Source organism: Artibeus jamaicensis, unplaced genomic scaffold, assembly GCF_021234435.1.
Source record: "Artibeus jamaicensis isolate MK-2021 breed Jamaican fruit bat unplaced genomic scaffold, CSHL_Jam_final contig_797, whole genome shotgun sequence".
In the NCBI taxonomy this organism is placed as follows: domain Eukaryota; kingdom Metazoa; phylum Chordata; class Mammalia; order Chiroptera; family Phyllostomidae; genus Artibeus; species Artibeus jamaicensis.
This window is the reverse complement of record NW_026521977.1, coordinates 18,263,631-18,286,968: the sequence shown is the minus strand read 5'-3', so window position 1 is coordinate 18,286,968 and position 23,338 is coordinate 18,263,631. Positions and strand designations below refer to the sequence as shown.

At 46.8% G+C, this 23,338-nt stretch overlaps 1 protein-coding gene and 1 long non-coding RNA gene across 6 annotated transcripts in view; one reads left to right on the top strand and one right to left on the bottom strand.

Moving 5' to 3' along the window:
* LOC119036447 (uncharacterized) overlaps positions 1 to 22,712 on the bottom strand; it is a 46,364-nt gene extending 23,652 nt beyond the window's left edge. For all 5 annotated transcript variants that reach the window (XR_008392943.1, XR_008392945.1, XR_008392944.1 and 2 more), the window contains exon 1: positions 22,477 to 22,712. This is a non-coding gene — a long non-coding RNA (uncharacterized LOC119036447). The remainder of the gene's footprint in view (positions 1 to 22,476) is intronic.
* Positions 22,513 to 23,338, top strand: part of WT1 (WT1 transcription factor) — a 48,437-nt gene continuing 47,611 nt past the window's right edge. Inside the window, exon 1 of the mRNA XM_037128216.2 lies at positions 22,513 to 22,578. The gene's annotated coding sequence lies outside the window, so the exon portion shown is untranslated. The remainder of the gene's footprint in view (positions 22,579 to 23,338) is intronic.

Below are 23,338 nucleotides of genomic sequence, written 5' to 3'. Positions count from 1 at the left end.
ATGTGTGGTTGCCTCTCGTGAGTCCCCTGCTGGGAACTGGCCTGCAACCCAGGCACATGCTGTGACTGGGAATTGAACTGCAATCCTCTGGTTCGCAGGCCCGCGCTCAATCCACTGAGCTACGCCAGCCAGGGCTCCACAGTTTTCTTTATATATCAAAGTATAATCTCGAAATGAACTGTTTAGACTTTTAGAGTTTTTATTTATTTCATTTTTAGAGAGAAGGAAAGGGTGGGAGAAAGAGAGGGAGAGGAACATCGGTGTGAGAGAGAATCATAGCCTCTCATACCCACCCCGACCTGGGACGGAACCTGCATCCCAGGCACATGCCCTGACCGGGAATAGAACTGGCGACTTTTCACCTGGCGGGACGACGCCCAACCAACTGAGCTACACTGGTCAGAGCTAACTCTCTATTTTATTTTAATATTTAAAAGTATTCTTTGTACATCATTAAGGTAAGCCAAGCTTACTGTAACAAAATCAAACCATGCAAAAATGCGTAAGTAAAAAGTTCAATCTAACTTTCTCCTCTAACCCTGTCCCCCAAAGCAGCAAGATCCCATAAAAATATAATGTCAGCCAACAGGTAACTAAAAATTTCTAGATACTGCATTAAAAAAGAAAGGAGAAATGAACAGGTGAAGTTAATTTCAGTTATGTATTTTATTTAACCCAATGTATCCAGAATAGTATTATTCCAACATGTAAGCAACATTATCAAATTATTCATGAGATATAAAATTACTGAGATTTAAAAAATTACTTTTTATACAAAGTCTTTCAAATCTGGTGTGTATTTTACTCTTATAACACATCTCAATTTGGTTGTTAAATTTTTATTGAAAGTACTTGATCTATGGGTAGATTTCATAAAACATACAGTTGAAAAAGTAGATTCATATATCCAACTTACTGCAAACATACTCAAAAGTTTTCCAATAATTGAATGAAGTGCCGGTTTTTTCATTTAATACGAAGTAGATAGAAGTCAGTGAATTTTAAAAATCCAGTCCCTCGGTTGCAACTGCCACATTCCAAGTAGGTCTGCGGTCACATGCGGCTGGTGGCTGCCTTACTGGGTTGTGCAGCCCTGGAGGGAACCACTATGCCAAGTTTGGTGTGGAACATTCTTGACCTTTCACTGTGCACATATTTATGAATATATAACTGAACAAATAGATCCCAGTTGTGAAACAATGTAATCATGCTATGTATTTTACTCAATCTAAATTTTTCACTTAGCCTTATATTTTGGGTATTTTTCTTTTTCACTACGTATGGAACTGTATTCTTTATCATGGTTATACAGTCCATTTATTTGCTCACTTCCTTACTAATGAACATTGTTTTTAGTGTTTTGCAATTACAGAAACCCGTGTTTGCATATTTATGCTAGTATTTCCACAGGACACATCCCAGGCATTGACACACCTGGGCCCAAGGGTACGCCTGTTAGAACAATCTGAACGCTAATGCCCAATTACTCTCCCAAACGCTCGTGCCAAATTTCATCATACATTCTTTGCTGGCATTCCTCTCCAGGATCTATAGATGCTCCAAACTCCAGAATCGTAAAACATCAGAAAGGAAAGATTAAAGAACAATCATGCCAGTCTCTTTATTTTATAAACCAGGCAGATCAAACCTAGGCTGTGGGAAGGAGCCACATAGCACGTCTGTGGCCAAGCTGGGACTTGAGCAGCTGTCTCTGACTCTTGCTCTGGTCCTAATGTGCACGCGGGAGCCTGGCAGAGGCTTCCCAGGCATCCTCGGGAAGGTCATCCGCCTCCCGGCACCACGCTCAGCGGCCCGTCCCTGGCTCCCTGCTCCCCACGCCGTATCATTATCAGCATGCTTTTCAATGGAGCATCACATCGTGCCTCAGTAAGCAAGGAGCAGAAGCCAAGGGAGACGGTCCTTGACATTTGTATCCAAAATTGAATTCAATCTGCTCAAATGCTTGCTACAATTTCAGGGGGCCTTTCCTGCCTCCCTTCTGCCAAGCACAGCCAAGTCACAGACCCGGACAGAAAAGCGGGGGAGGGGGAAAAGGTGTTTTGTTTAGTACAGAAATAAATCCACTGTTCAAAAATTCCTGGTGAAACATTCCGCCTTAATATGAGGCACCTTGGGAGGCAGCAGCAGAGGGCAGACAGGTGCTTTCGGGAGGAGGTGGCTCCCTTCGGGCACTCTGAAGCTGGGGGGGCTGGGGGGGTCCCACACGCGCCTCACATGCCAGCAAGCCGGGCTCCTTCTGAGGACCGTACCCCTCCTTTACAGTTCCCTACTTTACAGAGCCCACGCACACGGCCTCGGGGAATCCCTGTGCGGTCCACTCCACGCTCAAATGCTCGAGAGTGGCAAAACCAGGGCTGGAAAGCATCTCTCCGACTCCATCTTCAGAACGTTTCCTTCTTCCCCATCACTGGGTCCCTGGTCCCCTGTCACACCCTGCACAGCCGCATGGTTCGTGTCCTCTATTCTCTGCCCCCGGCTTACACCCCAGCCCAGCTTCGTTACAGACGTTAACAACACAAACCCATTGGCCTATGCTTCACTTTTATTTATTGTTTATGTTTTTAAAGATTTTGTTTATTTATTCTTAGAGGGAGGGCAAGGGAAGGAGAAAGAGAGGGAGAGAAACATCGATGTGTGAGAGAATAGGTTTGCCTCTGGCACAAGCCAGACCGCAGTGGGATGCATGCGACCCAGGCATGTGCCCTGACCGGGAACTGAACCAACAACTTTAGCTTTGAGGGGCAGTGCCCAAGCCGCTGAGCCACACTGGTCAAGGCCGGTTTTATTTATTAATTTTTTAGATCAATTGAGACATTTTAATTGTTTACTTTTTCCTCATTTCTTGTCTTAACACCCCCTCCTTCTACCCAGTTATGATGCTTTCTACACATACTGGCACTAAAAAGCCAAAAGTCACGTAGAAGTCTTTATCTGAACTAGTTGTTGCCCCATAGCTCAGACTCCTGTATCTGGTGCCTCCTCTTGCTCCTTTTGCTTTTATTTTTTTCTGAGGTTTCTTTAAGGGAGGAGAGGAAAGAAGTACCCCCGCAGGGGAAGATGGGAAGCGGGGGAGCAGAAAAGCAAAATAAGAGTGTATTTCATGCTGTATTAGCTTGTCATTATAAGGCTCTGACTCTGTCTTCCTTGGCACATCCTCACCCCCCCGCCCCCAACCAAATGCAATTCTTCAACAGGCCTTGTTGACAACCTCTGCAATATCTCTCAAGTCCACCCACTTCTTCCCATTTCCACCACCTGAGCCCTAATTCAATCGTCCCCCAACTAGCTCCTGTCAACTTGCACCCACTCTTGCCTGTCTGGCGTGTGTCCCACACTGGAAGCAGAATGACCACAAAACACTTGTAAGCCTCATGCTAAATCCTGTAGGGAATAATAACAATCATCATCACCATTGATTAAATTTGTTGAGCACTTCCTATGTACCAGGCATTATTTTTTAATGTTTTAATATCTAAGTCACTGAATCTTTGCATCCTTAGAAGGCAGATATTATTATTACTCTCGTTTCAGAGATGAAGAAATGGAAGCACAGGGCATACGTAATTCACCAAAGGATACACAGTAATTAGATAGTAGAACCCGTTTAGGAACACAAACCTGAAAGAATTATCAAGTAATACCCAAGTAATTAATAGGTATATGTGGCACTGCCATAGGGGTCACAATGCCGGTGGGGTGATTGTTGCACAGACTCCAGAGGATGGCAAGAGAGTTGCATCTCACTGATTGGTTGAGAGTAGCTACTCGGGCTGCTGGGTTGGGACAGACTGTGAGGCTGTATCAGAGCTCAGTGGGAAACTGAGAGATTAAAGATGTCTGTCTGGGGCCAGGCCCTGGCAGGAGTGGGGAATGTATTTGTTTCCTGTTGCTGCTATAACATATTGTCACAAATTTAGTGGCTTAAAATCACACAGATTTATTATCTTCTAGTAACGGAGGTCAGAAGTCCAACAGGTCTGGTGGGCCAACATCAAGGTGCTGGCGGCACTGCCTTCCTGTCTGGAGGCTCTAGGTGGGAAACTCCCTTGCCCTTCCCAGCTCCCGGGGCTGCCTGAGTGCCACTGGCTTGTGGGCCCTGTCCAGGAATTGCATCACTCTCACTCTGCTCCTGTCCTTGCATCTTTCTTTGACCCTGGCCCTCCTGCCTCCCTCTTTTGCTGTTAAAAGAACTCTGGGATTACACTGTGCCCCCCAGGAAAATTGGGGATGATCTCCCCGTCTCAAGATCCTCAACCTAATCATACCTGCAGTCTCTTTTCTCAGGTAAGGTAACATACTCACGGGTTCTGGGGATTAGGATGTGGTTGTTCTGCCCACCACCGGGGATGATGTCGCTGTGTGGTGAGCATGCTCCCCTGGGACCAGACTCTTGTGCTGTGAGCACAGGGACTTCAGTCTGACATGTTTCTGTGTCTTTCAAGTCTACCACAGAGTAGATATGCAAATATTTGATGAATGAATCAATGAAAGAACTAACTTTAAAAATGCACAGAATAACAGGATATCTATTTTAGGGAAAAGAAAATTGGGGGGGGCTCACTTTTTAATCTTAATGGGGTCCCACAGAGTGGGCAATGCCAAAATGAATGGTGGTCACTGAGGTTACTATTGCAAATCTCAGTGCTGAATGAGTTTTCGGATTTGCTAGTTGTTTTGGTTGGTTTGGGCCACTATAACAAATCACCATGCACTGGGTGTGTTAAAAACCACAGAAATGTATTCCTTACAGTTCTGGAAGCTGGAAGTCTGAAATAAGGATTCCAGTGTGGTCTGTTTCTGGCGAGAGCCCTCTTCCAGGTCGCAAACGGCCCATTTCCCATGGTATCCTCGCAGGAGGAAAAGACAGGCAGTGAGCTAGTTCTCCGGCCTCCTTCTATAAGGACACTAATCCTGTCCATGAGAGCTCTGCCCTCATGACCTAATTACATGCCAAAGGCTCCACCTCCTAATACCATCACTTTCAGGGTCGGATTTCAATGTGTGAACTTCGGGGCACACAAACACTCATAGCACCAGGCTTTTCTTGACATCACCGTCTTATAACTGCACCAGAGGACAGAGGTCTGATACAAACAGAAGTACGTAGAATCCATTAACTTGTTAACAACTTGTTGACAGCCTTAGTCTTCCACTGGGAGCGGGTCTCCTTGCTCAGATGTAGCGACTGTGCCACTCTGAGTCCCAGGTAAAGTCAGGTCTTTCGGGAGCTCCCACTCTGCTCAGGATTTCTTTCAAGATTCTTACAAGGTCCCACCCACCTGCTGTGACCCTTGCCTACATTTTCAGCCTTGCCTCTTACCCCCACACTCCAGCCAAAGGAGTCTGTCTCCAAGGCCAACTCCTTCTGCCTCAGGGCCTTTTGACATGTTACTTCCCTAATTAGGGAAGACTCCTGTTACCTGCCTTTGCTCTATTAATTCCTACCTGTCCTTGGGCTTGGCTTGAAGTTATCTGCTGAAGGACATTTTTTAAAAACCTGCAAGTATAAATCAGCCCCCACTCAGTTTATATAATGGCATAGTGGCCGTCCACCACTCATTAGCTGTGTGACCTTGGGCGAGACATGCAGACCTTCATGCCTCTATTTCTTCATCTTCAGAATGGGACTAAGCATAGCGTCTACGACAGAGGACTGTTATGAGGATTAAGTGAGACCCTGTGTGTAGAAAGTTTAGAAGAGCGCCTGTACTGTCAGCGTAAGCTATTCTATTCCTTTATGGCATTTACCCAAGCTGTGATTCTGGAGTTGTTCTTGTTATTATTTGTTGATGTCTGTTTCCCGACGTGCTGTAGGTTCTCCAGCGGCAGGGCCCCGATCCTCTTGCAGTGTCCAGTGCACTGCCTGCTACGCTACAGGCCTCCCTGGGCATTTCTTGGATGGATGGACAGATGAATATATGGGCTCAGTCCCATGAAAAAGTGTCATCTTGTCAAAAAAAAACTTATATTATTAAAGAACACTCTCTGAAAATTTTTGATTATCATATTCTGGGCTGATGAATAGCCTGAAGTTAGATGCAATATTCACAGTCTCTTCCTTTCTGAGGCCTGTTCACACGCGGGCCTGGTGACGCTCATTGCTGGGCAGATTGATGAAACGTCTCAACAGACGCCTACATTCCATATGTTACAATTTACACATTCCTGCCGGGGTCAAGGTGGGGAATGGCATGTGTGCTAATAGCTGCGTTTCTCACATGAACTTTCAGATAAACCCTCTCCCCAGCTCGTTTTACTGATACAGTATAATATACTTTTATAAACAGTTTTTTCAAGGTCATGAGTGAATGCTTCCTAATTCCCATTTTTAGAGGATTACAAGTCTAGAAAGGGCAACTCAAGGTTTCTTTAGCCTAACCACTTCCACGGGCCAGACTCTGTCTGAACCTCTTAGCTGATCTCCAAGGAAACAGGATGACAGCATTTTTCAGTGAGTCTCAAGAGCTCTCTCTGGTTCTTCCTTCCTTAGGTCTCAAGGATACTATGGCTCTATAGGTTAATTGTGCATCTTTTACTCGAACTGTAGTTGAAGTCCTAGAAAAAAGCGTCCCTGTGCCAGAAAATATCCAACAAAATTGCCAAATCCCAATGGTCACCATTGGCCACTTCCCTGTGTCGGGGGAAACCTCCCACAGAGTGTCCTGCTTCTTGGCAAGGAGTCAGACCAACATCAGTCTTCCTGTGCCTTAATTTTCCTTCTGACCTGGATTGTCAGTCAAGTTCTATCTTTACTGTATTTGTCAAAACACCATTGTTCTCTCTCCTCCCGGTGGCAGTTTCATTTCTATTGTTAAAAAGTTGCAAGGCAAAGCAGCCCCAGGTTGATGGAAGAAGATCTCACTGACTGTGTAGTCCAGTTTGTGGCTGACAGCCAGTCTCATCTTTGCTGTTCAGCAGACGGGGAATCTTCTCACGCCAACCAACTCTGGCTCCATCAGGAGCCCACGACCCATAACAGAGTTTGTCACCAATCGTTCAGTGCCAGAGCGACCACTTACTGGGCGGTGGTTTCTACAGCAGGACAATCGCTTCTCCATCTATAATACCTCCATGGAAAATAACAAGCTTATTAAGAATATAACATTTTTTTTCCTCAGAGAAATGTCTGTTTTCTAAAGAGACTGTGGCCCCAAGTAATTATTGAAAAGACACACTGTTTAGTGCTCACCTAGATCTATCGTAGTCAACACTATTTTTACATGATGGTCTAACTAAGACATTTTTTAGATGCTGATGATAATTTGGATGTTTCCATTGTAATGAATTTTTTCTCCTCATCTCTAACATAGTTTTCCTAGAGAATGTATTTTAAGACAGAATTTAAAATTCAATACTTTCAAATTTAAAGTCCAATTGCATTGGGCTTCTAAATGTCACTTAAGGGAAAAATGACTTTTCCTAAAGTGGATAAACAATTCCTTTTTCTGTCTCTATAAATTTTCATTATAAACTAGTTGTTGGGACAATTTGTTTAATAGATTGATTCTTTTAAACAAAGATTATTGGGAATTGAACTGGGCAGTTTAAGAGACTCCTGAGGAGAAAAGATCCTATCAACTTCCAGAGAGAAGAAGCTAATTTCATACGTGGTGCCCGGCTCCAGAATCTGGATGGCTTTGTAGTTCTCAAAAGCAGTGCTAGGAGCTAGAAAGCAAAGAGCAATGTCTTCAAAATTCCAAGGGAAAATAATTTTCAATTTAGAATGGCAAAGTCGGCCCAAGATCAGCTACGACTAGAATAAAGTCATCTTTAGACATACAATCCCCTTCCAAGTCCAGCTCTACTTTTCTTCACCCCATTGTGGGTCCCAGGAGGCTGACCTGTATGGGTTGCCTCACTGGGCTGCTTTACCTCCCACTTCCGGTAGGATTTGGTAGGATTTGGCCAATAAGAAATATTGGCAGAGCTTGAAGGGAGAAAGAAGAACGAGGTCAGGCTATTTGTTCTCTGGCTCCTTCCCTGTCAAGTCAGCTCAGGTTGACTTCCTTATGGGTCAGGATTCTGATAAGATGGTTTGCAACAACTTCAGCTCCTCTGTCTGGGTTCCAGGGGGCATTCCCTCCCTCTGCCCCTCTCTCAGCCCCAGGGATGGTAACAGGCTCCCTGCAGAGCCTGGGGTCTGGGGGCTTTACCCTCCCACCTTGTAGGTTTCCCTTAACCCTGCTCATACTTCTAAAAGTAGACACTTAATTAAACATTCCTCAGTTACCCCATCAGAGTGTGTTGTCTGTTTTCTGCAAGACCTAACCAACACAGATGCCTGGATAATCCATAGACAATGTCACTACTTGATGGCAGTACGGTTGTGACAAAAGGCTTTACAATCATATCAAACTGTGTACGTACCCCAGCTCTGCAATTTCCAGCTGTAGAACTTTGGACAGATGACCAGCACTCTGTGCCTCACATATAAAATGGAGATGTCTATATGACTCTTCTCCCAGTGTTCCTGTGAGGATCCAATGAGATAACCCAAGAAAATATTGCAATGCCAGCCATTTAACTAGCACTCAGTAAAAGGTGGTTATTATTATTTCTTATTATTATCATCATTATGACATCGCTAGTCTGCCAAGACCTGCCCACTCTTCAAACGGGCCAAATGACCCAAATGGCCAGGATGCCACCCTTCATAAACATCACAGCCTCACTGGTGGATCTTGAAGGGGTGCAAAGGAAAACTGAGCCAAGTGGGGAAGCATGGTGCCCGGCCCCTGATGTGCAGCTTGGTTTGAGAGGGCTGCTCTTGCAAACCAAGTCTTGGTTTGATGGGCAGGGTGGGGCATCCTCTGGCAGCCAGTTCTGGGTTCCACCCACAATTTTTGGTCCACAATCATGATGCTCTTTGCCAGAGATAAAGGAAAACCTGGAACCAAGATGCATTTCTGAGAAAAGTCGTGATCCCAAATACCTGCCTGAGGCTCCGTGGCGGTCTTCCTAAGGCACCTGGCCAGGCAGAGCTCTCTCAGCCTTTGAGTACATGACTCCCAGCCTGGGATCCTTCATTAACCCCTGTCTCCTGCCAGCTCCTGAGAAGCTCCAGGCAGTCCACCTTGATGGAGTTCTTCCTTTGCTAGAACTGGAAGGTGCCAATGTGCCCCTGTGAGGTCATCTTGGTTTTTTATTTGCCCCTTTAGCTCAAGACTTTGACATTGTTGGGTGATTGCGGGCAGAGAGTGAATGAGAGAGAACGTGTAAAAACATTGCTTTTAAGAAAAAGGTAAAAGTGAGAAGGGCCAGCTCAGTCAATGTCAGAAATGTGTGTGTGTGCACATACGCACATGAAAACATGCCTTCATACATATGACCTTTGGGATTTATAAAGGTACATTTTCTTCTTCCTGTGACCCTCAGAAATGGCCTGGCTTTGAGGTTTTGTGAGAGCCACTTCGGTCAAAAACTAATTGGACCCTTCAGTCGAGCCGCCTCCTGCTTTATTTAGATACCATACTGGTGCGCTTGAACATTCCACTCCTGCTCTCTCTTCAATCCTGGCAGAGGAAAATTCAAGTTTGGAAAGAGAGAGCAACGCAGAATGAATCCGAAAGGGAAAAACAACCTTAGGATTCCTTGAAATAGCAACTTCATAACTCCCCCACAGTACCCTGACACTATTATTCACTGTATTTAACAGAAAATACTAATAATTTCAGGGACACAGCCATTGTAGGAAGCAGGGTGTGCCAGAATGTGGTACAAACAGGAAGTGGGTGGGTCAGTCTTCAGCAAAACTGGTGGAAGCAGATTCTGTGGCAAAAGCAACTTCATCTCACTTTGGCCTGTGGGCCTTGTCATGACTGGGCTGGAGAGTGAGTTTGATTCTGAGGATAAGCCATGCTGAGTGGAAGGTTTCCCACTTCACTTCCTTCCAGAGCCCTCCTGCTGTACCATCCAAAATGATGGCCGCTGCTCTGGAGATACCACATTCTAGGTGGTAACGGTGGGTAAGCCACACCCCCAGCACCTATTTCCTCATCTCAGGGATGTTGATAATAACCTGTAATTAAAATGGTTGTTATGAAAAGTAGAGAGACTATGACAGAGCCTGGGTACTCAGTAATCATGGCTAATAATAATCATGATGATGATAATAACTATTATTTCGAGAAGAAGAGAAAGAGGAGGAGGGAAGGAGGAGGAAAGAAGGAAAGCTAATTCTAATTACATAAAAAAGTCACCCCACGGGGCCATCTGGGGAACATAAAGAGTAACTTTATAGTACGCTTTAAAGAAATCTTATTGAGCCTTCTTTTAAACAAGCTTGCTAATTTTCCTGATGGGATTATTTCCTTGTTTCTACGCTTTATCATTGTACCCTGTTTTAATTGTACAATATTTTAGGTCTGACTTCAAAAAGTGCATCATCTGTTTTTATCTTCCTCGGCCTCATCCACATCCTTGGTTACTGTTGCCAGGTATCCTGGGGTCACCCAAAGTACTTTGGTTCTAGAGACCTTTCAAAGTAAGCCAACCCGGCAGTTTAGAAAACTTCTCTTGTTTGTAGACAAAAATACATTAAAACAACCAAGGGAGTGATTACTCTCTGGAATAATTATTTTTAATGTCTTACGGGACACGTTTGAAATGCTTTTCAGGTCCCTTGGGAGTTAAACTAGGAGGAAATCTTTTTTGTTTTACGTCTTGGAACTTGTTTGGTAAATGTCTGTGATGTTTGCACATTGTGTAACACTCACCCCCCCTCCCCCCACCGCCTGTCCTAAATGATGTCAGGATTTCATCAGCATTAAACAGGCAGCAAAAATACGGGGCGGAGAGGATTAATGGTTTCTTTGTGGCTTTCTGGTTATCTTCCTTTTTGATGATACTACTAAATGCAACTCTAAAGGCTTGTTGAGCTTTTGAATTCCATCAGCCAGTCACTTCGGTTCAGTTCCAAACCAGAAGAGCTCCCCCTTGGGGTCTCCTTGTTGCTAAACCTCTAGTGAGGTGTCACTGACTAATTCTAGCAAAAAGGTGTTGTCAGCATGTGAGGTATCTTTACATGTCCGGGCCTCTGGGACATACAATGATGCTTCCCTAATCTTAACCATATTGTGATTGGCTAATTACAACCCCCACCCCTGCAGAGGCCTTCTCTGTGAAACCGAACACCTTTTGTCTCTGCAATGACCAATGAGAGGCACTGGAGCGAATTCTTTGGCCTGGTGTTATAAGTGAGGGTTGTCACAAGGACACTTTTTACAGCAGAATGTCCTGTCCCGCTGTGACTGTGACTATGACCAAGTCCTACAGCACACTCAGACCGTAGGAAAGCTGAGAGCAAGGGTCGCGTATCCCCGGTGCGGTAACGGGGCTGGTAATAGGCCCTCGGTAAGTGCAAATGAGTGAACGCTGTTCCGGAAAGATGGCTCTTGCCTCCCAGGGTCCCGGCCTTAGAGAAAGCTCTGCCACTTACTCGCTGTGTAATGGAGGGCAACTCCTCTGGAAAATGAGGGGGAGTTCTACCAGCCTCTTTTAAAGTCCCTTGCCTGCTGAAACCTGCTGCCAACTGCTGATGGAACCTGTTGAGAACTATGGATCCTGTGTGGACTGAGTGATACCTGGGGAGAGAAGGTGATGAATCACTTCTTGGTATTTATTTAGATTCCTCTTGCCCCAAATAATTCCTTAGAGTGCATACATTTCTTTGAACACAAAGAAGACCAGCTGCCTAAAATAGTCTCATCTTTTGAAAAGGGTTTTGTTGACGGAGTTCAGAGAGAGAACAGCAGTCTCCCTGGGGCTCTCCACACAGGCAACCAACTCCTCTGAAATGAGCAAGGGGATTTTCTCCCCCCTTTTCAAATCTTGTTTTCAAACAGAGATGATCAAGAAGCAGCTTTGGCACTACCCACCCATCCCAGATCCATCCATGTGTGATAGACTCAATTAGAACTATCCCATTGTAGCCCAGTTGCCTTAAGGAAACAGGACAAAATTGAACTAACAGATGTTCCTGCTTATCCAATGATAATAATGATACATGGTGTTTATTTGGAACGCAACTAAATGGTTCCTACTAACTTCAAGGTCCCAGTGCAAAATCCTGGATTCCGATCCTCTGGATTTATCTCACCCATTGGCTGCTCAGACCTCTGCATGGATTATCTTCTTCCATTAGTGTGGCCTCATCCTTTCCAAAAGATAACATCTTGTTTCTCTGGCCCGAATTTCTTTCAAAACACAATTTGTGAAAACAATGTGTGAGAACACAAGACAATGGGAAGTGCTCAGAGGGAATGCTGCAATAAATATGTCAGGTATATAAACTAGCTGGTGCTATTTATTTGGTTCTTAAGAAGAAAGTATTGGGATACGATAAATCTCAGTCATTTTTCAACATCTCGGATTTCTCCAAAAATGCATAGATGATGGCAGGCCTTAGTGGCCCGTGCTAATTTATTTGTGAATCATCAAAGGAAGGGATAAAATATATGTCTCCAGGCAACAGAGTGGAGTTCGAATGGCCTGGAAAACCGAACTGGGCAGCAGCAGCAGCAGCAGCAGCAGCAGCAATATTTTTTGACGCAGAAGTAAACAGGTCAACATGGTGAGAAAGGTTCGGTCCCACTCCTGGCTGAACTTTGAGGGGCAAGATGGCCAGTGTCAAGGGACCCAACTTCGTAGTCCGTTCTCACAAGGCGGTCCATGATTCACAAAAAAAGACAGTCTGCAGCATGACACGGTGAACTGGGTCAGAATAATATTTCTTAATGGCGATTCTTACAATGGCCCATTAATTACAGCAGTGGCTCAGAGTTTTCGGTGCCTTGATAGGTTGTATTTTTATGTACGCACACGTTTTTTAAATTTAATGTGGTATAAAACTGAGCTCCAAGGAATCTCTACTATGTAAGTGGTGAAAAATGGTGCGGGGGAGAGGAAGCAAACTATGTGCCTGTCCATCTATACCCCACAAGCCTGTTTTCAAAAGAGATGATCTTTGTGAACATAAAAGTTTATGCTGCCTTTGATTTGTGTGGTTAAAAAAAAACAGCCCTAGCAATATTTAAGGATCTTGGAGCATAACATCAGAGCAGAAACTGTTTGCCCTAAATTTGCATGTATTTATTTTCTTTACTGCTCCACATGGATTCTCCCCCTTTCCTAGCTTAGGTAGTTTACACACAGTTCCCGCTGGGAACTGCCTTCCCTTCCGCACGCCTTGCCTCTTCTGTTCCCACCACGTGTGGAGCCTGGGAAGGACACGTCCTCCAGCTCCGCTGGGTGGGGTCGGGGAATGTAACTCAAAGCCCCCGTCTCCACGAGCCTTTCTTCTTTCTGCCCCAGCCAGACAGTCTCTCACAGTCAGCCCCCAGAGCAGGGTTTATCACCCTCAGCACTATCGGTCTGTGAGGCTGGATAAACCTTTGCTGTGAGGGGACTGCCCTGTGCAGTAAACGACGTTTAGCAGTGTCTCTGGTCTCTACACACGAGAAGCCAGTAGCATCCACGTTCCTACCACCACCGAGTTGTGACAGTCACGGGTGTCTCCAGACATTTCCAGATGTCCCTTGGGGGACAAATCACCTCAGTTAAGAGCCACTGCCCTGGCGATCTCTCCAAAGTGGACCATGGATCCTACAGAACAAGGGTCAGGTTCTTAGCAGTGTTTTGAGACAAGTTCACAGTTATCTGACGATTAACAAATAAAAACTATTTTCAAAATTATCAGTTGGGAGTTTCTGAAAAGTAACCATTAGGTTTGTTTGAATCAGGTTGGACCCCCAGAAAACCACGAAAAAGGACTATATTCCTGCCTCTCTCTTCTTAGAAAAAACTTTACAGAACTGTAATTTTAATACTATCCTGCTGGGTCGAAATGAGAAACCATCAGTCAGAGAAGGTCTCTGCATCTTTTGAAACATTGTTGTTGAAGTCACGGTCACTAACCATCATCTACTGGCATCTACTGACCCTTCTAGAAAGACCAGTGAGACAGGCTCCTGGAGTTTTGTCTTAGAAACGTCTGTCTCTTTTGAAAAACTGTTTTGTTTTCCTTCTGTTGCGCAGTGAGAGATATGTAACTAGTTTTAGTTTCCCTTTTCGACTTGGCTCTCACGCACCCAACACTAAGTTTTCTGCTCGATTACGATAACCATCTTCATCCTTTAATTTTTAGTATTAATCCAATCTTTTCCTCTTCTCACCAGCTTCACTTAACTCATGTCCTTTACCTTTGCTTTAATAGCTTTCTTAGATCTGTCTTTTTTATAAAATAAAATTTTAAGCAAGCGGAGTCCTTATCATTTACCATCAAAAGGACCAGGATTACATCAGGACCAGTGGGGCTTAATCGGTTGGGTGTTGTCCCGCAAAGCGAAAGGTGGCCAGTTGGATTCCTGGTTGGGGCACAGTCCTGGGTTTCAGATTCTGTCCCCAGTCAAGGCGCCTAAGAGAGGCAACCAATCCTCATTTCTCTCCCTCTTCCTCCCTCCCTTCCCTTTCTCTAAAAAAATAAATAAATAAAATATTTTTAAAAAACTAAAAAAAAAGTACCAGGGCACTTTTGGGAGTAAAAGGAGAGCAATTAATAATTAAACTGGGACAACAGCTTAAACTGAGCCTGTTGGGCAAAACCAAAATGTGGTGTCAGTCTAGAAACGAATAGTAAATACGACAGACAACAGCACTTACTCCATTCCCAGGGTGGGGATGATTGAAGGAAAACATGGGCACTAAGTAGCAAATCAAAGTTATGTGTTTCTTACTTATCGTGCGTCGCATCTGTTGATTAAGATTTAATATATATATTATCTCTTGGGAAATTTTGTGATTAGCCTCTGTATCCATAGAGAAAAAAACAACTTGGGCTTTCTTAAATGTATTCAATTTCTACCCGAGGGGAGGGAGGACCCCTTAGATCTGGAACAGTGATCACAATGGAAGTTTCAGTGGTTTGTGATTTATGGAGACTTGGAATAAATGCACTATTGACTAGTATCAGATTTCTAATGACTCTATCTTGTTTTTCCTAAGCAACTTCTCACAAACTTTTGTAATATCTTGAGCAGCTAGCAGATACTGTGTTCAAGCCTGTTTACAAAGCTATTAATAAATACTATGTGGCAACTCCAGGAAGAGAGTCAAGCTGGTTTTTTTTTTTTTCTCTCCATTGGCTGAAAACAATTTCCTGCTTATTTTGAAAAACATGGCATTCCCAAAGTTCTCCATATAGGCTGGATATTTTGCAAAGAAATTTAGTGGAAATAAATGGGATTCTAACTATTTAGAAGCCCTTTAGACTCCTAGTGAAAAAGGAAACATTGTCGATGCCTTGGTGGTGAAGTTTTTTCACATATGAAGGTGGTACCAGCAAGTGTAAACGAAGATGGGAATTGTTTTCGTGTATGTTCACATTCAGTTCTTGATAGCTGACCTGTTCTGGGGGAAGTCAGTTCATATCTCTGATAGACGAATGGAAAATTTAATAAGTACCATTTGTTGATTTCTGACTACGTTCAGGTACCATGGAGGCATACCATGTGTGCTGTGTTAATTTGCTCTCAGAATTACTCACTGAGGTGAAAGTACCACTAGCCTTATTTTACAGTTATGAAAATTAGGGCTCAGAGAAAATGTAGAAGTCATCCAAAGTCAAACAGAAAATGAGTAGCAGAGAATATAAACCCCAGCCATCTGATCACTAAGCTCTGCTCTGTACGCCCAGAGTAAGAAACCATCCAGAGTAAGAAACTATCATTGTGAAACATAAGGCCTCTGGGCCCAGGAAGTTGGCCAGAGAAGTGCAACAGTAACAATGACAGCAATGCTCAGGTGTCGCATAGACTCTATGCCAAGTACTGTTTCTAAACACTACGTGTATCTCATTCAAGTCTCACAACAGCCCCATGAGAAGGATACTAAGTTCACTTTACAAATGAAGACCCATGAGAGCAAACAATGTACCCAACACTCCCAGTAGTATTCCTTTCCACGGTCAGTTCCCACGCTGTCCGTCATCCGGATGGTTCTCTGCATTGCCTAGCCCTTACTGATTTTCAAATCTCTGTATGCTTTATTTCATTTTTACTATTATCTTCACTTTACAGATAAGGGAACTGAAAAACTGACTGCTTAAGTTATCCCCCCAAAACCATGAGCACTGAGAGGCAGGATTTGAGTGAGCCCAGGTGTTTTTATACCTAGCCCAAGAGTCTTATTCTGGACCAGGCTGCACACCTGAAATGTGACTGGGAGGAACAATATAATCCTCAACTTCACAAGTTGAAGTTAACCTATAGCCTTCAGCACTAACGGGAAAGAATCTAGGCTTGATTTTGAAGCAAAGGTACATGTTTTCTGTTTCAGAGCCCAGGTCTAGGACAAATGATTTCAATTTACTTCAAGGCGGCAACAATCTTGCTTAAGGTCAGACTCCTTGGCCAAGGGCTTCTCTTCCTGCCCTTCTCTGGATCCAACAAGAACAAAGATTGCTACCTTTTCTTAACTCACACCAATGATACCAAGTCTAGAACTCATCCATTAATTAAAAGTAAAGAAAAGCAGAATCTATGTCAATATAGAAAAACAGCCACCATTTACTGAGCACTTCCTCCAATAGGCTAAGTAATCACATGCCTTATTTCATCTGGTTCTCACGACTTGAATAGATGCTGTTGTTATTTTTATCTTGAAAAGAAAATTGAATTTTTCAGAGGTTAACTAACTTCTACAATCACTCAGATGGTGGTGTCGATTTAAACCCAGCTCTATCTAAAGAGATGCCCTCCTGATTCCATGAAGTCCAGCCACTCGTGGGCAGGGATTTACCCAGCCCAGGCACTCTAAATCCTTCAGCTCCTTCCTGTGTCTGGACAGCAGGGTGGGATACTTGGTAAACTCATGAAAGTGTGGCGGTGTGGACAGAGGATGGTACAAGGGGAGAGCAGTATGTCTCACCTGACGTCATTCTCTGATCCGGCAGATCTTGCTCCTTTATAGTGGCCATCCTATCTGAAAGTATCTGACTTGTTGGCTTGTAATTCATCATTCCTAATGAAATGTAAGCTCTGCGAGCAGGGCAGCACCTGTCCTGTTATTGCTACATTCCCAGTCCCTGCCACAGTGCATGGCGCGAAGCAAGTGCCCATGAATAGTTGCTGCGTGCTGAATGAATTGGTGGCACTTAGGGGCAGATGCTGTCCTAGAAAAAAAGGGGGAAACACTTCCCCGTTTTTGAGGGTTTGTGCTAGACTTTTTGAGGGTTTTTTAAAAAAGCTTCAGAACAATCATTTCTAAAAGGCAAAGAATGCCTGATTTGCCAAGATTTACGGAGAGCTGTGATAATGATCTTTGTAAGTCCTTGCTCCTTAAACTCCTTGTCTTGATAAACCTCTGCTAGGAATTCTGGCAACTCTCCTTCCTCACTCTCCACCCTTTATTCCTCGTCCACCCCTAGCGAATACACATCCGTCTGTGGACCAGCTGCATATCCGGGTTTGCAGACGAAGGCCCAGGTGGCTCTTCACTCAGGGCTCATCCGTTATCTGTATGAAGAGCTAGTGCCTCTCCTGAGTAGATTTTTTAAAAAGCTAACCTACCTTTGGACAAAAATGCATTATACAGAAAGCAGCGCCTTTTGCTCTCAGTTCTTTCCCTATTTCCTTATCTCTTCTTTCCTTATTTCTTTACTTCCCATCAAATACATCCCGCATATCTTTCTTTGAAAAGGTTGCCTACTGAATCCTGTGTTCCAAATGCAAACTGCTGAGTTTTAACTTTCTGTCGTCCTTTCTGAAGCAGCAGCACCATGCTGACAGGCTCCTCTAAAGAATATCCTCTCCCTGCCCTGCTACTGCCTCCATGTTCCTAACTCAGCATTCGGGTATTTTTGCAACATATATTTAGTTTGAAAGATAATACTGATAACTTGTTTTATATGAACCTTTATACATTAGGACCCTGCAGAGGGACTGACTTCATTGGGATACTTTATGGCCGAATACATCTGAATGATTTATATCTCGTTTTGTCTAAGCATTTATGCTAATAAATTTAACAGATTCCCCGGTACTGCCGGGTCCTTCATTTCTTCAGGGGGTCAAAGTGAGAGGAAAAGAAAGCAGCGTGTTACTAAAGAAAGGAGGAAGAAACTGGCCCAACCAATTTAAAACAAATAAAATTAGAACACAAATAAAATCTCTGATTACAGTTAATTTGGAGCAACGGTCAAAAAAGTCCCTAGATCCAGATAGATTTCTGTAATTAAGCTGTTTCTCAAAGGCCGAATCACAAAAGTGACAATATTTAGCAAGTTAACTTACCGAGGAATACTTTGGCTCTATATAATTAAATCCAACACTGAGGAAAAACTGACAACTATTAAACTGAGTGCAGCTGGGAGAGAGAAAGGGGATAAGATAAAATCCAGCCTATAAAATATGTTCCATTATCTTTTATAGGTTAAAAACACAAAAGAAATACTTGGAAAGAGTTTTCTGAGATGGAAAGATTTTAAGATTGTGTGGGGATTTTTTTTTTTTACAGGTGCACAGTAAACTGGGTGTTTTTTTTCTCTTGCTTTTTTTTTCTTTCCCCCATTTTTCCCCTGTTGTTTGCAAAGTTGAATCTGGGGTCAGGAGTTCTAATTGTAACCTCAGACTGGAATTCCAGATGGTGCGCTCAGGCCTGGAAGCCGCTCTCAGTTCATCAATTTCATGGGCCTACGTATCTGCTCTGGCCACGGCCCGGACTCCATCCCCACTGTGGCATTAATGCAGAACAAATTGAGACATATCCTCTATATAATTAGTTCCAGAATTTAAAAAGATTTACGGTATAAGAATAGAAGCCGCGCTGCTGAATCTTCTCATTGGGGACGCCCTGGGAGCTCGGGGACCATCTCCTGGTGGCATCAGGACAGACGGTTAACGATGCGAGCTGGGGGTCGGGGGTGATTTTTACGCGGCGACCGACAGTGCACGCCGCCTTCCAAACCGAGTCAGAGAATTGAGTGTTAAATATCGATGTGGGTACTGGTCAAAAGATCGAGTTAATTTTCAAATTAACAGAGGGAGCAGGCGGGGGACTGGGGATGGACTGTAACAGACGTCCCTCCCTCATTTTCAGTGTAAAGAAGTGTGATTTCTACCTCCAGCACGGGGTTGGAATGCAGCCTAAAAGCCTGTCCCGCAGCCCCGGGTGGGCAGATCCTTCCGAGTTGCAGTCGGCGGGGCACGGAGCATCGTCATCAGCGGTCAGGCAGCTGATGCTGCGCGTGGCATTCCGGGCGCTGGCCCCTGCTCTTCCCGGCGCGGGCAGGAGGTCTCGACTCTTGACAGATCGCAGCGCTTCTCTGTGTTTATTCAGTTGTCGGCAGCCGCGAGGTGACGCACTGAGCGCAGCCCGGGAGTACGCGCTGGTCCCTGGGGCCGCGGCTGCAGGGCCCGGCGCAGGGCTTGGTCTGCTGCAGCTCACAGAGCCAGGGTCAAAGTGGAGGGATTGTAGGTTTTCACCGCCCCCTCCCACTCAGTCGCGATTTTTTGATCTTGCCATAATTAAGCACCTTTCAGGCCAGGGTGCACTTTACCGATTGTCCAAATCCGCGTAGGTTCCAGCGTCTCTCTCTCCCATTCTTCATTCCCCATACCATTCGCTCCAGAGAGGCAGAGGAATGAATGGTAGTGGGTAAAGCCCCGAGTTGGACATCGGGAGATCTGGGTTTCAGCTCCGCTCTACCACTAACTTGCTACGTATCCTCGAACAATAATGGTTAAAAAATTGTAACGTTTATTGTGTACATAGGCCAGCACTAGTCTCTTCTATACTGCTCAGGACCCCAGGTGAGCGCTACCATCACATTATCCATTTGACCCATTAGGAAACTGAGGCTCACAGAAGCTATGAAAATCATGGCTACTCAGCTGTTGGTGACCCGGTAGAACCGATGTTCCCTTCTTTGGCTACCAATTCCTTGCTCGTAACTGCTGAATTCTACAGTTGCCCCCCCCCACCCACCCACTGTCTGGGCCTCAGTTTCCTCCTATGTAGAACCAGGAGTTGAATTTCTGTCTCTGCTAATCGGTGGCGCAAACAAGATCCGCTGCACCACAGGTTTCCGAGCTGACTAGGTAGGAAGGCGGGTGAGAGAAGGGTGCGCCCAGGCCTCCGCAGCCCGCGTTTCCCCTGGACTTCGGTCAGGCTTCCACCCGCGGGAGGTGCCACAGAGCGCCTACCTGGCCGGGCTGGTGGAAGATGGACCTTCCTCCCGACCAAACTGTCTGCCCCTTCGCTCAGCTCAGAGAGCCGAGGGCGGCGTGGCGGGCGCAGACGTCTGGGTAACCGCAGAGAAGTTACCCCGGAGGAGTGGGGAGCGTGGGCACCCTGCAACCACAGTAGTTCGCGGATTCCCCAGCGTCAGCCCCGGGTTGCCTGGGCCCCCGGGCATGCGGATGGGGGTGGGCGTTCAGAGACTGGAGGCTCTGCATTTCTGGATCCCACCTCTTCGGGCTACGAGGTCCGGGCAAGGGGGCACTCCAAGGTCGAAATGGGGCATTCATTCATTCATTTATATTTAAATGTAAGGGCAGAGAATCAAACGCCTTTGCCTAGTATGTGGTTCAGAAACGCGAAAGGTCACATTCACCCTATCCTCTTCCAAATATTCCCCCCAAACTTGCAAACGAGAATAAGAGAGAAAGAATCTTGACCTTTCGTTTGGAAATTGAAATCCCTGGCTTTTCATAAAAGATTCGCCTTCCCTTGTAGCGGTTGAGTGAGCCTTGGTTAAGAAAAATAACTTCAAAGTAGAAATAAAATTGGGAGGTGGGAAAGGGGTCTGGGGCGTTCCAGGGACAACTTGGTATCCTAAGTTTTGTCTGGCTGGGCCCTTCTCCACCAAAAAGTCCAAATGCAGATGCCCTCCGTCCAGCCCTCCAGCCCCGTGGCCAGCTGAGAGATGGGGCTTGCCGGCGAGGGCGCCCACGGAGTGTAGGGGTGACAAACAGCTGGCCTCTAGAGCTTGTTCATTACTTTAAAAAGCTTCTGAGTGGAGACGACTCAAAGGCAGGCACTAAAATAGCACAGAAAGGTGTCCACAACCGCAATAGTGGCCGGGGGAGCAAGCAGGAACCGCGTGTTCCCGACCTTTGCCCTCAGGGTCTCCTGCGCCTCCGGGACCAGCGACCCCAAGAGGAGAGAATTGCGCTTAGCGTGTAGGCCTTGAGCGCGCACACGCTTTGGGTCAGCTGCCAGAACTCACGGCTACTTCGTTTACTCACTGCAAATTAACTAAAATCGAAGCGTCAGGCATGGGGAGTAAGTCAAGGCTTTTAAAACTCTCGGTTTCTTTTTAAAACTCTAACTGCCTTCACCGTTGCTTCACACGGGCTTGGCTGGAACGCTTCGGGCCCCATCCCGGACCAGCCTGGTGTAAAAGTCCTGGCGGCAAACCGCCGCTTCCTGCCGTCCCAGGCTGCGCCGTCGCCGCTGCCCCGGGCTCTCCTGGGCGTTTCCACGCGCCCCTGAAACACACTCCAGCCAGGGGTCGCGGCGCTTCTTGTTGCCTAGAGTCAGTCCCCACATAGATACTGACTTATTTTTGGAAACAAAACAGCACAAATCTCAGAACACTTGCTTTGAAGTGAGGGGGGGGGTCCCCAGAGAGTGACTAGGTGGAGGGGGAGTTTGCTTTGGAGATGCCGGGATCCCGGAGCTCCCCATGGCGCGAACACTGGCTTGGAACGTGGGCGTCCCGAGGCTCTCCTCCTTGGTTCGCCCAAGTTGCGTGCGTTTCCTGATCAGTCACTGAATTCGGAATGATATTCCCGACCGTGGATGGAGGCTGAGCTCCTGGCTCCGGAAACCAACCCGCTCCCCCCCCCCCCCGCCCCGGGCTTCGTACCCCAAACCTGCCCAACCCCAAACTGGGAGCCAGGATTCTCTGGTGGGAATATTTGGAGGCTGTGAACGTTCCCCTAAGGGTTTTCTTCTTTCCCAAACTAGCCACTATTTTCCCGGCTTCACCGTAGAAGAATTAGATACCCCTCACTGTAAAAGAAGGTTAAATGCCGCTGACACCAATGTTAGGTAGGCGGCTAGTAACCGCCTACCTAGTAATTGGTAGTAACCTCCAAGTAACCAATTACTAGACGGCCGAAGTACGCCCCGTTTACCACCACTGAAGGAACCCCTCCAAGTCACCCACATTTGCCTGGAGTGTGACCTCCAGAACCCACCAGGGGCCACGCCCCTTCCCAGGGATCCCGAGATTAGGACCGACCCCAGCCCGACAGCCCCGAGAGCGAGAGCTGGACAAGTGAGCGCCGGGCAAGCGAATCCGCCTCCTCGGAGTCCGGGAAAGTTCTCAGCCCTTTCCAGAAGTTCCCGCCCTCGTAGAGCCCCCTGCCCCTCCCTCCAACCCGCCCTCTTAGATTAACAACCCCATCCCTACCTCCGTCACCCTTAGTTGCAGAGGGGACATTCGTCGCTCACCTGGAGAGACTCGCCAGTGCCTCGAGTCGCCCACGCTCGCGAAGGCGGAGAAGGGGAGGGGAGAGGGTTGTGTCCCACAGGCCAGCCGAGAGCGCGTGGCAGGTAGGAGAGGAAGGTGTCTCCGAGAGGGACGCTCCCTCAGGCGCGCCCCCCACCCGCACTGCGAGGGCGCCCCCGAGGAGCCGCGCGCACTGCCCGGACCCAACTGGGCTGGGATGTGAATGGAGCGGCCAACACTCCTGGCTCCTCCTCCTCCCACGCCGCCGGCCCCTCTTATTTGAGCTTTGGGAAGCTGGGGGCAGCCAGGCAGCTTGGGTAAGGAGTTCAAGGCAGCGCCCACGCCCGCGTGTCCTCCGAAACCCGACCGCCTGTCCGCTCCCCCGTTCCCGTCCGCCCTCCCACTCATTCAGCCACCCACCCACCCAGAGCCGGGCCTGCGGCTCAGGAACCCGGGCCCCTCCGCCTCCTCGCCGCGATCCTGGACTTCCTCCTGCCGCCAGAGCCGGCTTCCACGTGTATCCTGGAGCCGGCGTCTTCGCACACGCTCCGCTCTGGACCTGGGTGTCTTCAGCAGCCTGAGCAGTCGGGGATCCGGGGCCCCGGGGCCATCTGGGCCAAGTTAGGCGTGGCCGAGTCGAGCACCGAGCGCCGGCAAGACCTGCGGAGTCGGGGGACGTCCGGGGCCGAGCTGCAGCAAATGGGCTCCGACTTGCGGGACCTGAACGCGCTGCTGCCTGCGGTACCCTCGCTGGGCGGCGGCGGGGGCTGCGCCCTGCCGGTGAGCGGCGCCGCGCAGTGGGCACCCGTGCTGGACTTCGCGCCCCCGGGGGCCTCGGCGTACAGTTCGTTGGGCGGCCCTGCC